The 11,539-nt window shown below is 43.5% G+C and overlaps 1 long non-coding RNA gene across 1 annotated transcript; it reads left to right on the plus strand.

Moving 5' to 3' along the window:
- Positions 1 to 8,806: 8,806 nt before the first annotated feature.
- LOC115299448 lies at positions 8,807 to 10,303 on the plus strand. The gene is made up of 2 exons (XR_003912187.1): positions 8,807 to 8,858; positions 9,826 to 10,303. It is a non-coding gene; the product is annotated as an uncharacterized LOC115299448 (long non-coding RNA).
- Positions 10,304 to 11,539: the final 1,236 nt, after the last annotated feature.

An 11,539-nucleotide genomic window follows, 5' to 3' on the forward strand; every position in this document is an offset into this window, starting at 1 on the left:
AAAATTTAAAAACTGACTTTGTAGATTTAGTGTGTTATAATTCCCTTTTTAATCCTTTTTCTGATTAAGACCTTCCTTTGAGTCTCAAGTCCCATTAATATCATAATGCCAGTTCATCAGGTCCTGCTCATAATATGAAATTACACCATAAACTTTTAATATTGCATGATTGGGGTTGACCAAATTCAGTGTCTCTCTCACCTTTTCCCTGCTTGGGAGCACCCTAACTCACATTTTTAAATAGCACCCTTTGTACTATAGACGGTTCTCCTCGTTTTGCTTGGCTCCACAATTTTTAGGCCCCGTGCTAAGGACCCCCACCATGTGGTAACAGCACCCCATGCCAAGGCTTTATCTCTTCCCCAGTTTCAGACCTCCCTTGGCCTGTCCTAACATCTTTACCTGCATCAAATTCCAGTGCTGAGGCCCAACTCTGCCCTGTTGCTCCTGTCTTTTCCCCTTCCTGAATGTTCTCTCCCCTTCTCCACCCATCCTTCAAGGCTCCAGTCAAATCCCTTCTGCCTTCACCACAGTCCATGGGGATTTCTCTCCCCTCCACACACTATTGCCCATTGCTGCTACTATTCACATTACCTTGTGGATCATATTATTGCTAGTTAGCTTTTTCCTGCCTTTTGTCTTCCCTCACCTACATTAGAAACTCTTAGAAGACCAGAGCTGTGTTTTAGAGGGTTTATATCCCTGTTTATAGGCTAGCATAGGCATGATAGCACGGGCATAGGAAATGATTGCAAGGGTAGGGGACTGACAGGTGGATCCCAGATGTCTAATTCTGCTCCTGCCCCGGGTGCTGTGGGCAGTCACCAACGACTGAGCAATGGTAATCCACGCTAACCACTTGAGGCTATGGCACATTCTATCAGCATGTCAGTCTGCTTCTCAGCTTGCTTGGTGCAGAGTTACTGACTTCAACCAGCTAATACATTCCAGAGAAGTCAGGTCTGGTTCAGATTTTCCGTCCTGAAATTACAATGCCTATAGTTGTCCAAATACTTCTATCTGAAAAATATCCTCCTGTGTGTTTAACTCTGGCTAAAAAGAAAATGCTGAATAATACGCTTCAGTGAGCCTTACTTATGGACAATGAGTGTGTGGCAAGAGACAGGGAATGGGAGAAGCAGCGCATAAAAAACTTTTGTTGGGTTTAGCTGTGTCAAGACATACAGGAAGAAGACCTTATTTTTACAGGAACTAAGTTTGTGGTTTCTCAAGATAGATAGATAGATCGATCGATTGATCGATCTATATCTATCTAGATGTCTATAGGTATAGATATGTACGCAAAGGGGTATCTCCAGCTCCTTGTATCCAGAGGAAGGAAATCAGAAAAAGTGTCCAGATGACAAATGAACCACATACAACCAAACCCCGGACCTGAGACATCTCTGATTTATTGCAGGCACCAGGGAGTCTCCCAACTATTGGTCTGGCAGTTTCAATTGAAAGCAGTCGCCCTCTCCCCACCCAGCAAGAGTATGACTCATCGCTGTCCCCTAGGCCAAGTGTTTTACAAAATACTCTGCATCACCATGGCAACAGCCCAGCATCTGCTTTCATGTGGGTGTGGTTAGACTAAGTACTGCTCCCCTCCCCTTTTTTTGTATCTCTCTGACCAGTTATAAATTTGAAACATTAATCACAGGAAAAAGCCATTTGACACATACCAGAGAGAGCTGTCACAGCAGTGCAAGAAGCAAAGAGGAAAAGGGAGACTCGAAATGACTCTATTAACTTTTTATTAACTGCTGCTACTCTTCAACATATGTCTATGATGTGACGTTAGTTACACACAACACTGAACTACTGAGGATGGTGATGGTAATTACTGAGGTCGGACAGTGAGGGACTCTTAATGCTCACACATCACTTATTATTATTCCTATTTTACAGATGAAGAAACTAAGACACCAGAGGTTAAGGCGCCACAAATGGTAAGTAACAGAGCCAGGATTCACTCAGGCAATCTGGCTCCAGGGACCCACACCGGACTACTGTATCTGACTACATCACTTTATAAGACAGGAAGATCCTCCCAACTTGTTTGCATTCGTTTTTTTGTTTTTGCCAACTGAAGTTAGATTATATCAAGGCTTAAAAGACTAAAATAGGATGGGGGCACTTGGGTGGCTCAGTTGGTTAAGCGTCTGACTTCGGCTCAGGTCGTGATCTCATGCTTTGTGGGTTCAAGCCCCACGTCGGGCTCTGTGCTGACAGCTCAGAGCCTGGAGCCTGTCTTCAGATTCTGTGTTTCCCTCTCTCTGCCCCTCCCCTGCTCATGCACTTGCTCTCTCTCTCTCTCCCCCCCCAAAAATAAATAAATAAATAAGACATTAAAAAAATAGACCAAAATAGGATGGATGGATTTCTAATCTGACGGCTAACTGCTAAGTAAGCAAAAAAATGAAGAAGAGACCAGGACAGAGATGTCCCACTCAGATACATGGAGAAAGTTCTGTGTTTGCTGCTAATCAGCCCCAATTCCTTCTTACAGTTCACTGCTTTACTCTCCTTCACAGCCATGCATTCTGCCCACTTAGGCCAGGCAGCCCACAAATCCTAGCCCCTCACCACAAGGGGCCGGTGGGGGTAGGGGGAGGTCCTCCCAGGGAGGGGCCAGCACAAGTCCATCGCCATTGCTGGAAACACAATTCACAGACCCTATCCCACTGATAGGGGGCCATCAGGGACACCCAGGACAGCCTCACGCCCTGGACAAGTGTCCCCATTTGCCAGGACACCCTCTCAGCTGTCTGAACTCAAGGAGGGCTATTAGCTCTGGGTCCAGAGCCATTATTTGAGACAAAGATGGAAAAGAAGGCGATGACTACAGACATTTAATGCAAAGCTGAGAGTGGAGGTTTGGATGCACATGAATTCAAAAGCAAACTGAGAATTACATGTAACCACTGTTTTAAGGCACTGAACTAAGTATCATGTTGGCTAGCAGTTTTCTTAGGTCTCATTCAGGTCACTAAAGGTAACAGGAAATTCCTCTGGGCTTAGAGCATTATGCTGTGTCCTGATACTGTAGGGGCCAAGGCAGGCCGCCCCAGAATGAGCCACTTTGGCATGGAGGCTATTTTGAGTTAAAAAGCAATCAGAACCCAGCAGATTCAGGAAAAGCTCTTTACCTCCTCCACAAGTGTCTGAAAAGAATTTAGACGGAGGACCTGCGGTAGGAAGAGAGTGGTCACCACAGATAACGACACTGTACCACGAACTACGGATGGGAGACAGGGAGGGGCCTAGCAAGGCCTGCTTGACCAAGTCCTCTGTGTCTCACTGTTTCTGGGCTACTCAGCAAACATGTACTCTTCTATCTTCCTGGGAATTGCATCCCTTCCCTTTGAAGTTCAAGACCCTACTTCCTGCTCCTTAGCTCAGGACAATATATGTACCTCCTTTTGCCTGTTTTTAGAATTTCCATGTCTGTACCTACGAGATTAAGTTTGATTTTTTTCTGTTAATCTGTGTCATGTCAATTTGATTCTTAGTCCAGACAGAAGGACTTAGAAGGGAACAGGAAATTCTTGCTCCCAACACTACAAAAATGTTGTGCCACGATAAGCCAGTGTTGCCAGTATGGCCAATGTTAGGCCTGCCGTGGAGAGGTCGGCAAAACGTGATTGTCAGAAATCCATCTCATCTTCGGAGGAGTGCGAATCATGCAGGAGGCTGCCTGGGACCACCCCTCCCCTCTGCGGCTGACGAGCTGTGGAACTGGGCAAGTGACTCTACTTCTCTGTCCCTCAGTAGGCTTACTCGTAAAAAGGTGGGACAGTAATAGTTCCTACTCTTAGGGTTGTTATGAGGATCAAAGAAACTAATCCGTGCCAAAGGCTTGTAACAGTTTCCTGGGAATCCTGCCTCGTCTTTGAGAACCTTCCATTCCTATAGGGTAGTGAGCTGGGGCCCCACACTGGGTGTAGAGATCATGTAAATAAATAAACTTTAAAAAAATCTGCCATTCAGTTGAGCTTACTGTATTTCCACAGGAGCTCAGCCCGCCTGCTGAAATACAGTATGTAGGGGAAGTCGGTTTGCTTGCTAATTGGGAGGTAGACACATAGAAATGTAAAAGCCTTATTTATCTAGTTGAAGAGTTTTGAGTAATTTATCCAAGGTCAGAGAGGAAATACGTGGTTTGTCCTGGGGCAGCCACACACTCCAGCTGAGGGGTGGGACTCCATTGACCCCTCGGACCTAATGTGCTAGGATTCTACTGAGCGTGCCTCTCAGACTGTGGATTCTAATACATACAATTCAGTGTGGTCACACTGCATGTTGACCACTCACATACAAAATTTATTTAATTCTTCTCTTTTAGTGAAGGACATCAGTGATAGAGTTTTGCCAATAAATATCTAGAAGGAGTGATTTCTGGGGTGCCCGGGTGGCTCAGTCAGTTGAGAGTCCAACTTCAGCTCAGGTCATGATCTCACAGTTGATGAGTTTGAGCCCTGCATTGGGCTCTCATTGCAGAGCCTGCTTCAGATCCTCGGTCTCCCTCTCTCTCTGTCCCTCCCGTACTCTCTTTCTCTCTCAAAAATAAAGATATAACCATAAATAAATAAATAAGTAAAGCTATTTCAAAGCTACTGTGAAGTAATTACATGCCATGGATTCAAATGTCTAAACTTGCAAAATCTGGCAAAAAGAATGTTCTGAGTGAATGCCAAAACTAAGGGAAGAGTGAGGGAAAGGTAAAGCACAGAAGACTACCGGCTTTTTGTTTCTCTGTGATCATAGTGAGATCTAGAGACTGTAAAAGGGGTGGGAAAATCTGTATGGGCTTTTACCAGAGCCAGTTTTAATTTTTAAAATCTGCTTACAATGGTGTATAGTTACCAGGCAACTGTAACCAAGTTACTACATCAGTGGTGAAAATAATGACACGCGCACACACACACACTCATGATCTTTCCAACAAAAGGCCCCTGACTCATTTTCACCAGTCAATAACATCACTCACAGATTTACAGTGGCCATGATATCATCAGTTCTTCCAATGAACCAGAGGGAAAGAAGCAGTGTCAGAAATGGGGCAGGGCAGCAAGAAACGGAGTCAAATGATCATCAATTTCCCCAGCAGCAGGCTTAGTTTAGGACACTGATAAACTTTAGGAGAATCACGATGTACTTTGAGGGAACTGATTCAAGACTACTTTCAACCATAAGCCAGTGGGTCCAATGTTTAGTCGCACGGACTCTGGCACCAGACTGCCTAAGTTTGAATTCCAATGCTTTACTTCCTTGCTATGTTTTCATGGATGAGTTGTCTAACCCTGATAAGTTTCAATTCCTCCAGCTGTAAATGGGGGATAATAACAGACCCTACCCTGTGAAGTTCTTATAAGGATTAAATCAGTTAAAATAGATTGAATGCTTAGAACAGTGGATGGCACATAATTAGTACTCAACAAATGTCAACGTTATTATCTCTCCCAATGAAAATCAGAGGTAACTCAAAAATGCTGACCCTTTTGACCAGTGATTCTCAACAAGGATGAGTCCCCTCTAAAAAGTGGGGAATTTACAAGTGAGTGTTTTGGTTGTCACCATGATCGGCAGACACGGCCAACACTCCATAGCTACGTAGAGTCAGGTTTAGGGCTAGATGTCCCACAACCCATAGGTCAGGGCAGTGGTGAGCTGCCCCAGATCCTATCTAATTTCATATGTCCTCCCAGCCTTCACATGGGTCAGAATTTTGTCTATGACTATCTGAACCTAGAGCCCAGTTCCATTTTACATATAAATGCAAAGCATTGAACATTATTGAATTTTACAGGAATGCAACTGGCACGTAAATTAAGCAAAGTTAAACTTCAATTGTTTAGAACCTTCCCAAGAATTACTCACATTTTGTCAAATGAGGTAACTAACAACAAGCCTGAGTCACCAACCTAACACACCTGTACCGGCCAGTACCTGTACTAGTGCAATCAGCGTGATCTCTAGGTGTGTGTGCAAGATTCTCATTCCCTCATAAGTCTTCCAAGGTAGTTATTCCTGAGCGACTACATGCTGGAATTGGTATGTTTTATTATAAATTACTTCCTTTTCATTTCTCCTTTATATGACTGCTCGGGTATTAGATTGGTTTTTTAAATTATGGAACTAGACCATAATCAAGGGTCAGGAGACCCCTGGCTTCACAACGGGCTTGCTGTACGAACTTATAAGAATCAGTCCTCTTTCGGGGCACCTGGGTGGCTCAGTCGGTTAAGCGTCCGGCTTCAGCTCAGGTCATGATCTCTCGGTTCGTGAGTTGGAGCCCCTCATCAGGCTCTGTGCTGACAGTTCACAGCCTGGAGCCTGCTTCAGATTCTGTGTGTGTCTCTCTCTCTACCCCTCCCCTACTCACACTCTGTCTCTCTGTCTCTCAAAAATACATAAACATTAAAAAAAAAAGAATCAGTCATCTTTCTGGGCCTCCAGTATCCTCATTCACATCACAAATATTTACAGAACACCTGCTACTAAGCAGAGTGTGGGCTGAGCTTTCCTGGGGCAAAGAATGGAGCGTTGTCCTTGGTCTCCAGGGGGTTCTCAGTCACTCCAGAAGAGAGGTGACTAGATGCGCTCTGAGGTCTCATTCACCTTTAACAGTCTCCGAATGCATGAATCTAAATAGAATTTTAATGCTTACTACCTGTTAGGTACATGCGTGAGGTTCCCTGAGTGCACAAATTTTGTTAGACTGCAGGAAACAGTTATTGGAAGTTAGAGCACCAAAAAGAGTTCTCCGAAACAGTAAATCACACTCTTAATTTATCTCAATTCAAAGCATCTCTGTGAAACTTTTTTTTCCTCCCAAACTAAGGTATAAGTATTGTGATTGCTTTCAATTCCATTTAATTTTAATTCAGTGTCCCCTCTCTGTAAAAAGTCAGTGAGCAGGGTGCCTGGGTGGCTCAGTCAGTTAAGCGTCCAGCTTCAGCTCAGGTCGTGATCTCACAGTTTGTGGGTTCAAGCCCCGAGTCAGGCTCTGGGCTGACAGCTAGCTCAGAGCCTGAAGCTTGCCTTCGGATTCTGCATCCTCTTCTCTCCCTCTGACCCTCCCCTGCTCATGCTGTCTCTCTCTCTCTCAAAAATAAATAAAACATTTTTTAAAATATTTTTAAATAATAAAAATAAAAAGTCAGTGAGCACCTACTGGCCCTTTTTTCTTTCAGTAGTAATTACTTGTTTATAATACTGATACTACTGTTATCTTTACATTATAGAGGCAGTTTTAAATTAGTATAATTTAAGACAAATTTAAGGTTTTTAAAAATGAGAAATAATCTTAAGGGAGGTATAAAAGATTTGGAAAGAGAGAAAGTCACAAAGAATAAGGAAGCTAAGGTAAGAAGCACAACGTAATTATGGTGGACAAGATCAGGAAGAAAAGTTAAAAGACAACACAAAAACAAAACAATTTTTAAAGAAAAGGAAGAGCAGTGTGGTAGGAAAACAGCAGGGAGGAGTGGGACACATTTTTTTCATTTTATTCTCAGACTCTGCTCCCCCAAACAGCTGATACCCCTGGTTACAGTGCCCCTTGGCTTCTTTATGAATTGTGCGAAAGGCAAACCAGTACCAGGTCAATAGGCCTCTGATGCCCCCTGCAGGTCCTCAAGGCAACTTGCTGGCCCTTCTTAAAAATATGACTAAAGGGCCTCTAGTTGGCTCAGTAGCTTAAGTGGTCAACTTTGGCTCAGGTCATGATCTCGCGGTTCCAGAGTTTGAGCCCCACGTCAGGCTCTGTGCTGATACCTCAGAGCCTGGAGCCTGCTTCAGATTCTGTGTCTCCTTCTTTTTCTGCCCTTCCCCTGCTCTCTGTCTCTCTGTCTCTCAAAAATAAACATTTACAAAATTAAATTAAATTAAATATGACTTCTTAGACCTCATTTAACCTGTATAGAGAAACCTGGGCCCAACGAGACAGAGCAAACCCATTTCAACAGTGTAAATTTCTGGGAATGACATCAAGATTATGCTCTGGCATCCCTCATATTAATGAGATGAGAGATTTCACCAGGATTTATACAAGACTGGTAGTGTAGTTAGCTGTGACTTAGTTAAAATGCATGAAATTTGTCAGAAAGGCTGCTCTATAACTTATTAATTTTGTAATCCTGGGAGAGTTCTTAGATCTTCTGGAGCTGTCTCCTCACCTCTAAATAGACATATCAAAGTAGACCTTATAGGATTGCTGTGAGAATTAAATGCAGTATTATGGGTATAAAGTGCCTCATTCAGTATCTAGTACCTGGTGGCTCTTAATCACCTCATCCCAAAGAGAAAAAAAATATATTAAGAGCTCTAGATCTCTGGTGATCCAGAAACCAAGGACATGTAAATAATTGTCATCTTCTTATGTTCTCTCTCTCTCTCTCCCTTTCTCCCCTATTCCTCCACGCTGACGCTGTTGCAGCTGCTGTGGTTCCGGAATGACAAATCCCACAGGTGGAGCCCTATTTCCTGCAGCTGCTGCTCCCCTGCGACAAGGAATATCCTCAGTGTGACTCGCACCCCATTTCCCAGGAGGGTCCCGAGAACTCACAGTACTTGGTCCTTGTAGCCCTAGAAACTTGGACGGGCATTCACCTACAGACATTTCACACAACAGATGTCTGTGCCCAGGACGCTGCTTTCTCCAACCTTAATCCCCTTGCTGGGGGGGGCGGGGGGGCATGGATACCGCTCACTAGCTGCTCTGTGTCTGCTGCAGGACAGGGCGCCCAATAGCAACAAACCGGAAGCCATCCCCCCTTCTATTCCGTAAGACTTGACGGCAACACGCTTTGCCCGCCATGTTTCCGGGAGACCTAGGATGGGCGCTCCTGGTGGTAAGTTCTGAGCTAGCTGGAATCACTGCCCAGATTTCATTGCGCTCCAGGAATATTCAGTGCTGCTGTGGATGTAAGAACCGTGGAGATAGAACTCTAAGAACCGTGGAGAAAGAGGGAGGGAGCACCTTATCCCTCTTTTCACAGAAGAGGAAACAGTCCCAAGATCTTATTTGATAGATCTGTTGGCTCTTCCATGCCCCGTTTGGAAACCAGAAAAGTTAAATAACAATTTATCACGGTGTGGGGCTAGCAGACTAAATTTTGAAGTTTTTCTAAGCCCTTAATAAGACAGTAGTCATCAGTTAAAGGAACAAACTATTAGGTGTTGAGATAGACAAAACTTATCTGCTTATTGAGGAAAGTTAGCCACAAGAACACAGGGAAATAAAGACGTATACAATTTTCCTGATTACTCAAAAAGGTGTTTATAAATAGCCAAAAATTTTACCTACTGATCACAAATTAAGAAGATTTAGGATAAAAATCAATGGAAGGACAGATAATTGTCTAAAAACACTTGTAAGTGGAATAGAAGGCTCCCCAAGATGTCCATATTGTAGCCCCCAGAATCTATGAATGTGACCTCATGTGGCAAAAGGGGTTATGCCGATGTGATAAAATTAAGGAACTTTAAGTGAGATGATCCTGGGCTGCCTGGATGGGCCCACTGTACTCACAAGGGTCCTTACATGTGAAGAGGGAGGCGGAAGAATCCGAGGATGTGTGAGGACCTCAGCAGAGGCCTAGAACCAAGCGATGAAGGCGCCCTCTAGAGGCTGGAAAAAGCAAGAAACCGACTCTCCTAAATCCTCCAACCCTGCTGACACCACAGGTTTTAGCCCCATGAGACCCATTTTGAGCTTCTGACCTCCAGAACTATCTTTGCACTATTTTAAGCCACTAAGTTTGTGGTGACTTGTCAGAAGCAGTAGGAAACTAATACATGTTATTTTGGCTATTTCAGGTTCTGGTGAGAACACACTCAACAAAATTGTCAACAAATTCTATGATGATCCTTCTGTGTGTGCTCAGTGTACCACAAGGCATTTTCAGAAGACATGAAAGAAAAAAAATGTAATATGTAAATGAAGGCAGAGTTACTATAGCCTGATTGGAAGTATTAAAACCACAACTTTATGGAACATATAGCTGCAAACAGTTCCACACAAAAGCACACAAAGGGGGAATAAACTACAGAAATCTGGTGTTATTCTTAATGCATTTTTCCACGAGCTGGTAAGATGTCACTGGACCAACCAATAACCGTGCGTAAAGCCTGCCTCTCCTCAGACAGAAGAGGAGCCTTAAAGCCCAGATTTACAATAGCTCAAGCAAAAGAAAGAAAGAGGCATCCATCTGACAGAGAATGTCTAAGAAGCAAACAGAGCCATAATGCTGGTGTCACTTCTCAATATCAAAAAATTAAAAAAAAATTTTTTTAACGTTTATTTAGTTTTGAGAGACTCAGAGAGACAAAACATGAGGGGAGGGGTACAGAAAGGAGACATAGAATCTCCAGGCTCTGAGCTGTGCGGGGCTCAAACCCACGAGCCGGGAGATCATGACCTGAGCTGAAGTCGGACATGTAACTGACTGAGTCACCCAGATGCCTATCAAAATTTTCATGTAGGATTATCTGAAGTATATAGAAGTTGCAGTACATTTTTCTCTGAAATAGGCCAGACTGCCAGGAAGCTATATGCCTATACTTTTTTTTTTTTTGCCTTCCCTGCTGGGTCTCTCCATCCCCTTGAATCTTTTTCCTTGGACTATGGTACCATCACATATGTTGAGGGACTTACATGGTAGAGCTGTATGAAGCTTTCTCCTGTCCTTACAGTCAGGATGTCATCGAGGGTGTTATTCACTGTGTTATAAGAATTCCCTCTGTGAGAACCCCTGTATCCATCCGTGCCTTGACGTCTCCATACCAGAAACAAGAGAGCAGTTTCTAAGCAGAAAATGGGACTTTTGAACTCTTACAGAAATATAACATATGACATTATTCATTTGTCAAAAACCATGAACTACACAACATAAAGAGCCAGCTCTAATGTAAATTATGGACTTTAAATCTGGCATTACTACCGGCTCATCAACTGTATCAAAGGCAGGGTATTAATAATAAGGGTAACTGTTTGGGGGAAAAGGGGTACATGAGAACTCTCTGTACTTTCTGTTGAACTCTTCCATGAACCGAAAATGCTCTAAAATAGAAAGTCTATCTAAAATACCTAATACAGCAAAGGGCATAGGGGATTCTGGAAAGATGGGGCAGAGGTGACAGCAATTTTTCAATCTCTGAATCCTCACCTAAAACCAGACTGGGAAGGTGATAGAAAAACCAACACCTTAGGGACATTCACAGTGTTGGGAGCAAGAATTTCCTGTCTCCTTCAAGGTCCTTCTGGCTGGACTAAGAATCAAATTGACATGAGACAGATTCACAGGAAAAAATCAAATTTTAACCTAAAAACAGTCAGGCAAAATGAGGTGTATATGTGGTCCCAAGCTAAGGAGCAGGAGGTAGGGTCTAGAACTTCAAAGGGAAGGGATGCAATACCCAGGAAGATAAAAGAGAGTACATGTTTGCCAGGCCGCTCAGAAACAATGGGACACAGAGGACTTGGGTCAAACAGGCCTTGCTAAGTTCCTCCCTGTCTCCCACCCCTAGTTTA

Source organism: Suricata suricatta, chromosome 8 (assembly GCF_006229205.1).
Source record: "Suricata suricatta isolate VVHF042 chromosome 8, meerkat_22Aug2017_6uvM2_HiC, whole genome shotgun sequence".
Taxonomy (NCBI): Eukaryota; Metazoa; Chordata; class Mammalia; order Carnivora; family Herpestidae; genus Suricata; species Suricata suricatta.